The sequence below is a fragment of the Nicotiana sylvestris genome, chromosome 6, assembly GCF_000393655.2.
Source record: "Nicotiana sylvestris chromosome 6, ASM39365v2, whole genome shotgun sequence".
Classification (NCBI taxonomy): Eukaryota; Viridiplantae; Streptophyta; class Magnoliopsida; order Solanales; family Solanaceae; genus Nicotiana; species Nicotiana sylvestris.
Window position 1 is genome coordinate 166,689,184 of NC_091062.1, and position 13,029 is coordinate 166,702,212.

The following is a 13,029-nucleotide window of genomic DNA, read 5'->3' on the forward strand; positions in this document are numbered from 1 at the left end:
GCCTCTCTAGCTATCTGAAGACGAATCGATTGAATAAGACCGTCAATAAACCTCCTCACCCTCTCTCTCTCTCTCTCAGTGGGGAGTATGATGAGAGGATGGCGAGCTAAGTCGATGAACCTGGTCTCATACTGGGTAACAGTCATGGAACCCTGCTGGAGGCGCTCAAACTGCCTCCGATAGTCCTCTCTCTGAGTAACGGGGAGAAACTTCTCCGGGAATAACACTGTAAACTGCTCCCAAGTCAAGGCTGGGGATTCGGCTGGTCTCGCTAAGCAATAATCCCTCCACCGAGTCTTGGCAGATCCAGACAAGCGAAATGTAGCGAAATCGACCCCATTGGTCTCAACAATGCCCATGTTCCTGAGAACCTCGTGACAGCTGTCTAGATAATCCTAGGGATCCTCAGTAGATGTACCGCTGAAAGTAGAAGTGAAGAGCTTGGTGAACCTATCCAGTCTCCACAAAGCATCGATGGACATAATCGCTCCACCACCGGTCTGAGCTACCACACCCAGTTGTACTGCTCCAACTGGCTAAACCGCTGTAGTCTGAATCTGAGGAGCTACCTGCTCCGGAGTGCGAGTAGCAGGAGTCTGGGCCCCTCCTCCAGCCTGAGAGACGGTTGGTACTACAGGAAGCAAGCCTGCCCAAGTGACACTCTCCATGAGGCCTACTAATCGGACCAGAGTATCCTGAAGAACTTGGGTAGCAATAGACCCCTCTAGGACCTGAGCTGGGCCCGCCGGAAATGCTGGAGCTGGAACCTCCTCATCAAAATCAACCTGAGGCTCCGTCACTGGGGTTGCTGCTCGAGGCTGAGATCTGCCCCTACCTCGACCTCTAGCACGGCCTCGACCTCGCCCTCTGCCCTGCGTGGGAGCGGCTACTGGGGGCTCGGGCTGTTGAGCAGAGGATGAGGAAGCGCGTGTTCTCGCCATTTACGAAAGAACAGAGTAGAAGTTCAACTAGCATTAAGAAACAAAACCGCATGACAGGAAAGAATGAATGTGAAGTTTTTCCTAACTCTGTAGCCGCTGAGGGATAAATACAGACTTCTCTGTACCGATCCCTCAGACTCTACTAAGCTTGTCTGTGAACTGTGAGACACATGCAACCTAGAGCTCTGATACCAACTTGTCCCAACCCGAATTTTCCACCATCGGGAGTCATGATGACACCTACTAATGGGAGCTAGGCAAAACGAACCTTAACTACTTGGTACACTTTCATTTTTGCTTCTTTTTAACAAACACAAGTCGATAATATAATAAAAGTAAAAGTCAACAATTATATATCTTAAGGGTACATCTATTACAACTCTTAAAAACCTCAAATACCCCAAAACCTGGAGTCACAGTGTCACAGATTGTCTAAGAGTTACTACATACAAGGTCTGAAGAAATACAATACACTGTTTCTGAACAAAAGGAAACGAAACAGGAAATAGAGATAAAGGGAGACGCCAGGGCCTGCGGACGCCTGCAGGTCTACCGTGGGTCTCCGAGTGGACTGAAGGAAGCCCTCCAACTACTGTCCGAAAGCTTCTCCTGGATCTGCACACAGTGCAGAGTGTAGTATCAGCACAACTGACCCCATGTGCTGGTAATTGTCTAGCCTAACCTCAGTGAAGTAGTGACGAGGCTAGGACCATACTACCAAATAAACCTGTGCAGTTCAAATGTATGTACAACGGAAAACAAATACAGCAAAATAACCAGTCAATGTGGGAGGGGGAAACATGTTGTGGGGAAGATAATAGTTCCGAATAGAAAGGCATCAAGTAAGGAAAGAAACAACATAGCTAGAATATCAATAAGGAAGCAGAAATCAACAATTGCACGGCATCACCCTTCGTGCTTTTACTCTCAGCCTCACCAAAGCAGTTATATAATAAAATGTGCACGGCATCACCCTTCGTACTTTTACTCTCGTCCTCCCAAAATAATCATATAATCAAAATGTGCACGGCATCACCCTTCGTGTTTTTACTCTCTTTCCTCACCATATAATCAATAGAATCAACACGGAATGGTACGTCATGTGGCACGGCATTACCCTTCGTGCTTTACACTATTTTCTTACAATAACAAACAATGCACGACATCACCCTTCGTGCTTTAACACTCTTCCTCACTCAAATAAACTATCACAAGCAAAGGGGCAAGGGAATAAACAAAATAGTAATAGAGATTCTGGCAAGGGAACAACACTTAAACAATTAAATCTTGCCAAGGGAACAACAAATAAATCAACAATAGTCCGGCAAGGGTGGCAACATAATGATCTCTTCTCTTTCTCAATTTTACTTCACCAATTCACTTCACAACTCGAGTCATTGCTCTAGAGTTTCGATTATCACTTAAACTTTCACAACTCATTTCACAATTTCGCTATACAACTTGAGCCAATGCTCCTCAATATGCATAGGTCACAATTCTTTCCACAAACTTTATACAATAATTAAAAATCTTCACCAAGGGATGAATAATACAACGAAATCATGAAAATCACAATATAAGACTCACGGTCATGCTTGACACCAACATATAGATACTCATCACCATGCCTATACGTCGTACTCGACAAGAAGCAAATAGCAAATAAGACACAACTCCTAATCCCTCAAGCTAAGGTTAGACCAAACATTTACCTCGATGCCACGAACACAACTCAAGATTCAATTATAGCTTTACCCCTTGATTCCACCGCCAATTCGCTCATATCTAGCCACAATTTACTTAATTACATCAATAAATGCTAAATGAATCAATTTTTGAATACATGAAAATGAGTTTTTCAAAATTTTACCCAAAAAGTCAAAATCGCCCCGGGCCCATGTGGTCAAAACCTGAGGTTCGAACCAAAACCCGATTACCTATTCCCCCACGAACTCAAATATATAATTTGTTTTGAAATCGAACCTCAAATCGAGGTCCAAATCCCCAATTTTTGAAAAACATAGGTTCTACCCAAAACACCCAATTTCCTCCGTGAAAATCATTGATTTGAAGTTGAAATCATGTTAAAAGATGTTAATGATTGAAGAAAACTAGTTAAAAATGACTTAAAATTGATTTGGAGAAGAAAGGTTGTTTGAAAAATCGCCTCTTATGTTTTTGGGGTTTTGAAAAATGAAAAATAACTTAAAATCCCGTCTATTTATACCACTCTCAGACCCCCTGTGTGGACCGCACAAAATGGACTGCGGCTGCACAGGTCTTCCTGAGGTACTGCGGTCCAGTGCCCTGTGCGGACAGCACGAAATGGACTGCGGCCGCACAGGCCTCCACCGCGCACCGCACTGGCCCCCTTCCGCGGTCGCACACGTTTTTGTGCGGACCGCACTGGCGGGTTCAGAGACCTGCAACTTCTGATTTTAAGTCTAAAACATCCCGAACCTACCCGAAACTCACCCGATCCCTCTAAACTCCAAACCAAGTGTGCATACTAACTCAAAAACATCACATGGAGCTACTCGTGTAATCAAATAATCAAAATAGCATCATGAACATCAAATTAAATCTCGAGATCAATGAAATTTTCTCAAAACTTCTTTAAACATAAATTTTGCAATTTAAGTCTGAATCACGTCATATGACATCCGTTTCTCACCAAATTCCACAGAAATATCTTAAATCATATATAAGACCTGTACCGGGTTCCGAACCAAAATACGGGCCCGATACCATCATGTTCTAATCAAATTTCATTTCAAATTTCTTTAAACAATTTCATTTAAAAAATTCATTTCTCGAGCTTGGGACCTCGGAATTCGATTCCGAGCATACATCCAAGTCCCATATTTTCCTATGGACCCTCCGGAACCGTCAAATCACGGGTCCGGATCCGTTTACCCAAAACGTTGACCGAAGTCAAATTAGTTCATTTTATAATCAAAATTTATCATTCTTCACAGATTATCATATTTAAGCTTTTCGGCTACGCGTCCGGACTGCACACGCAATTTGAGGTGACTCTAAATGAGGTTTTCAAGGCCGCAGAACACAGAATTTAATTTAAAGCAAGTGATGACCTTTTGGGTCTATCACACCTTGCATGCAATTCCAGGGAATCTCTATAAAATAATTAACACCTACAATAATCATAGATGTTAAAACTTAAAAGGCTCACTTTACACTTTTGTCTCGGAGAATCCCACGGCACCATCACCATTGGACGAACTCAAATTATCAGGGGTAACATCACCAGAAGTTTTTTATTCTCCATTTTTGGAATTGCAATGAATTGGAGACAAAGAAGTTAGCGTCTTGGCCTTTGGATTAGCAGAACTAAACTAACAATAAGAAAGAACGAAGAGAACAAAGTTAAAAGAAATAGATAAGACACAATCAAGAAAGATACAGAGGAATAGGAGAAACAAATAAAATTTCAACAAAATGCAACGAATGGTTGTTACATTTTTTTGGTGAATTTAGTAATGTCACTCCTACTATCCAAATAAAGGTTTTTTATTCCAAATAAAAGGGATTAAACACTTAACATCTAAATTTGCGCGATAACTACAACCATGCAACAGAAAAATAGAGTAATATAGCATATGTAGCAAGCTTGAGTTTGAAACCCATATTGCCGCAAGAAAACGTCATATGCTCTTCTTTTCCCTACTCTCCCACTCCATTCCCTTGTTTGAAAATTATGCACAGAATTTGCGTATAAAATAATAATGGGGCAAGAACACGGATAACTGGAACAAGAGTAACAAAAGAGTTTGAATGGAGAGGAAAGATTGATGAGGAACAATAGACGAATGTTATAGTTGTTACCTTGTTGACCATGATAACTACTGCTCCCAAAATGTCACCTTTAGAAGGTTAAAATAAAACATGTTGATTCTTCGAAAGAGAAAGTAACCAAACCAGTTCCGTCATGAATTGGACCTTTATCAACGTGTTCAATACTATTATGGCATTTCAACTCATTGGTCCAACTCTGAAGTGAAAATTTGATCGAATGCTCAAAACCCCAAGTTCAAACCCAGGGTCAAATTACCAGATTCCTTAATAAGAATATAAGGTAAATGAAATTAGGTACAATTAGTGACATGCATGAGCAATTTCTTGTTATAAATTTCCTTCAAAGGAATAGAAACTATCATATTTCCACCAAAACGTCCAGAAAAATAAAGAAAGATTACCAAATCAGAGAGGTCCAACCAGATGATAAATGGAACAAAGATGGACAAACATTGAAAGAGCGAAGAAACAAAGCAAGATTGCATAAAAACTTACCAAAGCGAGGAGCTTGATTGAAAGAGTGAAAACCAGATTAGGAGAAATGTGAGAAACTGGGAAAGACCAAGTCCTATTTCTATATTACTAGTGGTTGTAGGTTGGGCATTTGCATCTATACCCGCTTTTTGTGTCACGTGTTAACTTGTGCCTGCTTTGCAAAAAAAATTCCAAACGTACCCACTTTTTCGCATAACTTCAGCATACGGGACTGAAGTAGCAAAGGCAATCACGCAAAACTTCAACATTCTAGTAGTCGGGCGTGAAGTTCATCTCTAGAGATGAAGTTTTTGTTTTGTAACTGTCCAACTTCAGCTCTAGAGCTGAAGTTTTTGTTTGTAATTGGCGAACTAGAGCTGAAGTTTTTGTTTGTAAGCTTTAGTTCTAGAGCTGAAGTTTTTGTTTTGTAATTGTCGAACTTCAGCTCTAGAGCTGAAGTTTTTGTTTGTAACTGACAAGTTTTTGTTTGTAAGCTTCAGCTCTAGAGCTGAAGTTTTTGTTTTGTAACTGTCGAACTTCAGCTCTAGAGCTGAAGTTTTTGTTTGTAACTAAGTTTTTTCTGGAAAAATCAGCTTTTTATGTTATCGTCCACTTTAAATGCAGTAATCTCATTTCGTCTAACTCACACTCAGCTTAGAGCTGAAGTTTTTGTTTGTAAGTGGCAAACTTCAGCTCTAGAGCTGAAGTTTTTGTTTGTAAGCTTTAGCTCTAGAGCTGAAGTTTTTGTTTTGTAACTGTTGAACTTCAGCTCTAGAGCTGAAGTTTTGGTTTGTAACTGGCGAATTTCAGCTCTAGAGCTGAAGTTTTTATTTTTTAACTGTCGAACTTCAGCTCTAGAGCTGAAATTTTTTCTGGAAAAATCAGCTTTTTATGTTATCGTCCACTTTAAATGCAGCAACCTCATTTCGTCTAACTCACACCCAGCTTTGCTCGGCCATTTTTATTGCTAAGCAACTGATATTCGAAAATACATTATACAGTTCTATTATACATTCAGACAACACAGATTTTTCTTTTTCTGAATACAGAAACATCTAATTCACATATATAAGGTTAGCTTTCTACTTGCTTCAATTATGCTTCTGGCTATATCAATAAGTTTCTCCACAAACTATATTGAAAAAATCCCAAGTACTAGAGGCTCTTTCTAAAAATGATTATTAATTTCTTGAAAACGAAATCCTAGATAAAAACGTTGTGTGAATACAGGTTATATACATAACCGTAACAGATTTCTTGCAGAAAAGGGAGAAGGAGAAGTTTGAGAAAGAAGAGGCGGATATAACTTTGAGGAGGAGAAGGAGAAAGGGGGCTGAAGTTGTTTAAAAAATGGGTACAAATTAAAAGTTTTTAAAAAAATGGGTATATGTTAAATGGGGACGACCAAATAGGATACCCCGTGCAATTTTTACATTGTAGGCCCTTGCTGACCCCGGGTCCAACACAATAAGACTAAACTTTTTTTAATCGTATGAGTAGTACTGCATTAATCTACAAAGTCAGTCCCTTATATCGTTTATATCAATAGTATGATAGTAATACAAATTTTAGTTGCAAATTATATGTATTTCCTTTAACTTTTCTGTTTAGCTCCTTCCTCCAGATTCTCATAATTGTTCAACTCCTCTTTCAGTTTTCTTTGCCCCTTCCGATCTTCTCTCTTCTTGCTTAATTTATGTGCTTGGTTGTATAATTATAATGTGAGTTTTGCTTTCTTAATTTTTTTTATTTTTGGAATCACTGTTGCGTAAAAATTATTTAAATTGGATAAATTATTGGTCCACCATTTTATATGTTTGTCCGCAAATAATTGCGATTGATTGTGGAATATGAAAAACGGGGCATACGTGCAAAGGGATAGGTTTTTTACCAAGATATTTATGTTCTTTATTAAGTTTACAAAATAGGTTCTTTAAAGATTTGTTTGTTCTTTGTTTAGTTTAGAGCGAGGGCCATAAGGTGTTTGCTCATTTGCCTAATGAGTTATTCCACTATGTGTTTGTTCCTATACTGCAATACTGAATCTGTGACCGAAAGATGCTTATTTACACTACTAAAGGAGTAATGAATAATGTTAAAGTTTGAGTACAAATTAAAATCATTGGTTGTGAAAGGTATTAACTTTAGTCCAAGTATGCACAGACAAAACTAATTGCTGCCATCTTTCATAAAGTTAGATGATGTTAAAAAAAGCTGGGCTATAGTGGTGAATTTTCCATATTGTTCTAAAAATGAAAGTTTCGATGCATATTCAAGTCACATTACAAGATGAGTCATAACGTTAAAGTAACGATTCAAATCATCACTGGAGTATAGAATTAAAAAGTATATGTGGTTGTACCTTGTAATTAAACTTTTTTCATATGCCATATTTTCATTTTGGCGAACTTATACATTTTGGTTATGATTAGTATTAACACATATAATTATTGTGGTGCTATTTGATTTTTAAATCTCTTACGTGTAAAAGTAAATCTCTTATGTGCAAAAAAGAAAAAAAAAATAGGATCATAAAACTAAAAGCAAGTTTGTAAAAAGTTAAAAACCAATTGACCAGCCACAAGCTCAAAAATATCCCTAATTACTTGATCCAAGCTGTTTTTACTTCTGCAATTTGTGCTAGCTAGCAATTGTTGATTAAAAAACATCCTCTCTAATAAAGAACATTAAATCAGTTATTTTCATGGCTCTGCTAAGTGTAAAAAATTATTTGTTAATATTTTCTTTCACTATAAGTACTCCCGGAAATTTAGAACGTTTTCTTAACATTTTAAAAATCAAAAGATAGTTCGACAGGTATTTTCTTACAAAATTTGTTATGTTTCTATTTTCTTGAAAATTGTTACTATATTTTAGCCAATTTAATTAAATAAGCAGTTTAGAAAGTTTTCTTAATTTTTTTTTTAAAATGGAGTCGACATGTTTTTTCACCAATGGTACATTGGTACTTTTATAAGTCAGAAATTATTTGTATGTCAGCAAATTTTAATTTACTTTGGGCGCTTTCTCAATAAAAAAATCATGAGTAAAGTTAATAAGAAGTAGCCTATTTTTAACCCATATATATATAAAGTTGGGCATTAAAAAGGTGATGTAACATCCTTATATGTCCAGCAATTGTATTTATGTTTTATCTCCTTATTTTGGTATTTTTACTTTTTCCCTTCTCATTTAGTTAATTACTTCATACAAACTTAAAATTCCGTATTAAATAAGAAACAAGTGTTACTTGAAACGGTTTTTGGAAGCCCAAGCTAAAATAGCCGCTGATTCCTCCTCTCTCCAAACGTCTCAAAGAAGTGTACTCTCCCCAAATCTAAAACAAGGCAAATTCGGTGTCGCTGGTGGCAGACTTGCAATTCGAATTTCGAGTCAAAAATCAGGGATCAACAACGTTATTGCTTACAAGCACTCACAGGCTTCAAGGACAAGATTTTTTATGCTCCGAGAAAAAAACGCCGACAATTCATGACTTTGCAGATCCCCTTCATTGATTTTTAACTATCCTAACTTTTTTTTACTCAGTTTAGTTCTATTTATTGATGGAACAATAAGAGAGGATGTCACAAAAGCTCTATATTCGAACTTGTGAAATGTAGACAAATAAAGCATAGTTGATTGAAGTGTTAGTCAATCATTTGAGGTTTAGTTGGAAATTCAGTTTTACTATTCCAAAAAGAGATTTTGTGGTTAAAATGAATTGTGTTATAATTAGCCGAGTTATACCCGAGTGATTGCCTTGGGCATCTGATGTTATACTCTTCTTTTAATAGGGATGCAGAACTAAACCAGTTTACTTATTTATGTTAAGTGTGTAACACTTACAGGAACGCATAGTTTGTCGGTAAAATCGACGCAATTGGGAATCATAAGGAGCTATCGATGAGGAAGGAGCTACATAAATACCGGACCATTTAGAGGGTGCGGTGCCGGCAAAGCAGTTGAAAATCCACAGATATTCTCTCACTTTCTTCTAATAAAGTTGTGCTCAAAGTGTCTGTATTCATGTATATATGTATGAGACCATTTTTTGTTACCACTTACATAATTACGTAATTAAATATATAAATTCTTATTACAGATATATTATCAAAAAAATACCATTTGGATTTACAGATGTATTACATAGTTAAATTCTTATTTTTAATCTACATTTTGAATGGAGTAGGTACATGTTATTGGGTCAAGTGAGGGAATATTTTTCATTATAACTAAGAATGTGTAATACCTTTTATTATACCTTTCTCAACTTTTTGGCTAAGATCAAATCTAGCATTATATATTTTATTATTTCTCCTGCAAACTCTGAAAATATAATTAATAGATAGGGTCTACATTATTTTAGTTTTGCTCTTTCTGTGTAATATTACTTTCATTTGTTGTTTTAGATTTCAGTAGAATGAATAGGCCTAATTAAAGATTTAAAAAAAATGAAATGGTTAATGGCTTCTTCTCTTCCTCTTCTCTTTTTGCTTCTTCTCCATTTCCTTCTACTCCTTTATCTTTTATTTTTCGAGAAATGACATGTTGTGTGTTTGCCTTGGTTGTTTGGTATCGATTTTTATATTTTTCCAATTAATATAATATCACAATCACAAACATTTAAAACTATAAAGAAAACTATACGTCGAGTTGAACTTTGACCAAGTATTTTAAAAGTTATATATAATCTTTCTTTTCCTTTAATACCTTATTTTGGAAATCCAAAATACTCCAAATACAAAAGTAGATAAAAAGAATGAAAATGAAGGATAATGCATAGATATTGTAGAAATACAAAACTAAACCTTGTGTTAAATTTTTATTTATTTATTACTCTTGAAAATATGTCATAGAATTTTTACTATAATTCATAGAAGAACTATTTGTTCTGTTAAATTTTTTATTTTGGTTTATATAATATCTCTTTTTTAGATCTTTTGTTTTCAAAATTGAATTGTTCATTAGTGATGGTTCCATTATGGCATGATGTAAGATATCATCTAAATATGGCAAATAGTACAATAAGGTACCAATGCTAATAGCTGTTGTTCAATCGACTATATTACCTTAATTAATTATCCAATTTTATTAGCACCAATAAAAGAAGATCCTGCAATTTAGACCTTCAACATAGTCCGATAAAGTTCTTGCAAAGGAGAAAAATGTACGCTTCCATGTGTATAAAAATAAAGAAAGCGAGTCTTGAATATTTTGGAAAAAAGCAATCAACCTTAAAAATGCAATTACATCACAATTGATGATGCTATGTTTGAAGATTATAGAGAACATAAAATTGATCAAAGAATAAAGATTAATTTTTTAATTATAAAACTTTTAACAATAAAATTTTATTCATATTTTGTTTTTTAGACTGTGCGAAGCGGGGCAGATTGACTAGTACAATAGATATAATATTGTATCCAAATATTTCATTTAAGTTACTCCTACTCGTTATTGTTATGAAATAAAGGCTATAAAGTAAAGACAAGTATAGAGAGAAACTGATATATTATTCGAATTCAAACTGATGTACATAATGAACTGAAATTTCTTCTATTTATAGAAGAAAGGAAGCTGTTGTGTAAGCTGCTACGCAAGCTGCTGTGTAAGCTGCTACTACAAGCTGCTGTGTAAGCTGTTGTGTAAGCTGCTATGCAAGCTGCTGTGTAAGCTGCTACTGCAAGTTGCTGTGTAAGCTGCTACTGCAAGCTGCTGTGTAAGTTGCTACTATACCAGATATGGATAATCTTCTTCAGAGCAATGTTTATCCATAACGGAGTACTGAATGGATAAGCTTATTATACCCGGTATGGATAATCTTCTACCTAGGGTAATGTTTATCCATAATCGGGTACCGAAGTGATAAGCTTCTTCAGGAAACTTATTTCCAATAGAGTACTAAATGGATAAACATATTTACGGTGGAGTCCCATATGGATAAACTTCTTCAGGAAGATTATTTACAACGGAGTACTAAATGAACATCCATAATATAATATATTTATAACACTCCCCCTTGAATGTTCATTAAAAGATAATGTGTCTCATTAAAACCTCACTAGGAAAAACCACGTGGGAAAAAATCCTAGTGAAGGAAAAAGAGTACACATATTTAGTAATACGCATTGCTAGGTGCCTCATTAAAAACCTTATAAGGAAAACCCCATGGGAAAAAACCTTAGTAAGGGAAAAAGAGTGCATCGCGTATTTTACTCCCCTGATGAAAACCTTGTTTCAAATATTTGAGTCTCCGCATTCCAATCTTGTATACCATCTTCTCAAAAGTTGAAGTTGGCAAAGATTTAGTGAATAAATCTGCTGGATTATCACTTGAACGGATTTGTTGCACATCAATGTCACCACTTTTCTGAAGATCGTGTGTGTAGAATAATTTTGGTGAAATGTGCTTCGTTCTATCTCCTTTTATAAATCCTCCCTTCAATTGGGTTATGCATGCAGCATTGTCTTCGTATAAAATTGTGGGTCTTTTCTCACATTTCAAACCACATTTTTCTCGAATAAAATGAATTATTGATCTCAACCATACGCATTCCATACTTGCTTCATGAATAACTATTATCTCAACGTGATTTGAAGAAGTAGCAACAATAGATTGCTTTGTGGAGCGCCATGATATGATGGTACCTCCATATGTAAATACGTAGCCGATTTGAGATCGAGCTTTATGAGGATCAGATAAATAACCTGTATCTGCATTACCAATACGATCTGCACCACTTTTGTTAGCATTAGCAAGATAAATAAGTGCACCATCTACACCGAGATAGAGTATTTCAGGACCAAGGAGCTCCTCATCCTCTTCTAGAGGTTGGAACGGATCCTTATTCACTTCAAGTGATTGAATATTCATTGGTGTACTTAATGGGTACACTTTGTCCATGTAAAAGTATTTTTAAGACCCTCTTGGAGCTCTTCCGGAGTTCCAATAAGATTTATGTCACCAACATAAATAGCAAGTGTAACAAATTTTGATGACATTTTCTTTATAAAAATACATGGACAAATAACATAATTTATGTAACTTTCTTTCAGCAAATATTTACTGAGGCGATTATACCACACGCGCACAGATTGCTTTAAACCGTACAAAGATCTTTATAATTTGATCGAGTACATTTCTCAAGACTTTGAATTATATGCTTCGGGCATTTTCAATCCTTCAAGGATCTTCATATAGATTTAGCCAAATAAGTCATATAGGTTAAGACTTGTATCTAAATGGTATGACATCTTCAAGTGTCTGGACTGCTAGTCCGATCCTCACAATCGTTTACAATATTGTGCACTATATTGTAATTAAATATATCGTCGACGATCATTTTGTGTCAGTTCCAAAGCGACATAACTTGTGGAGATCTCATCACTTTCTTTATTTTCAGGTACCTGAACTTTTTCGGGAGTTTCATGAAATGTTATGTCGTGGGCTCTTCTAGAGCTTATTTCCTCCTCATTATGATCATTTTGATCATTAGCTCCTACTATTTTTCAAGGATTGTTACCTTTGGAACCGATTGGTCTACCACGCTTCATGCGTACAGTAAACTCTATCCTTCAGGGACTTTAATTTTAATAGGAGCATTTGCAGCTGAAATATGATATTTAATTTTGGATCAGCAAATGCTTCTGGCATTCGACTTGAATTATCTTCTAAGTGAGGATCATGATAATTCGATTCATATAGCATATTTTTCAACTGTTTATTCCATCCCCCAAATGTTAGAAAAACTAACATATATCCCCAATCATCTTTGGGAAACATATCTTTGTGTATTAT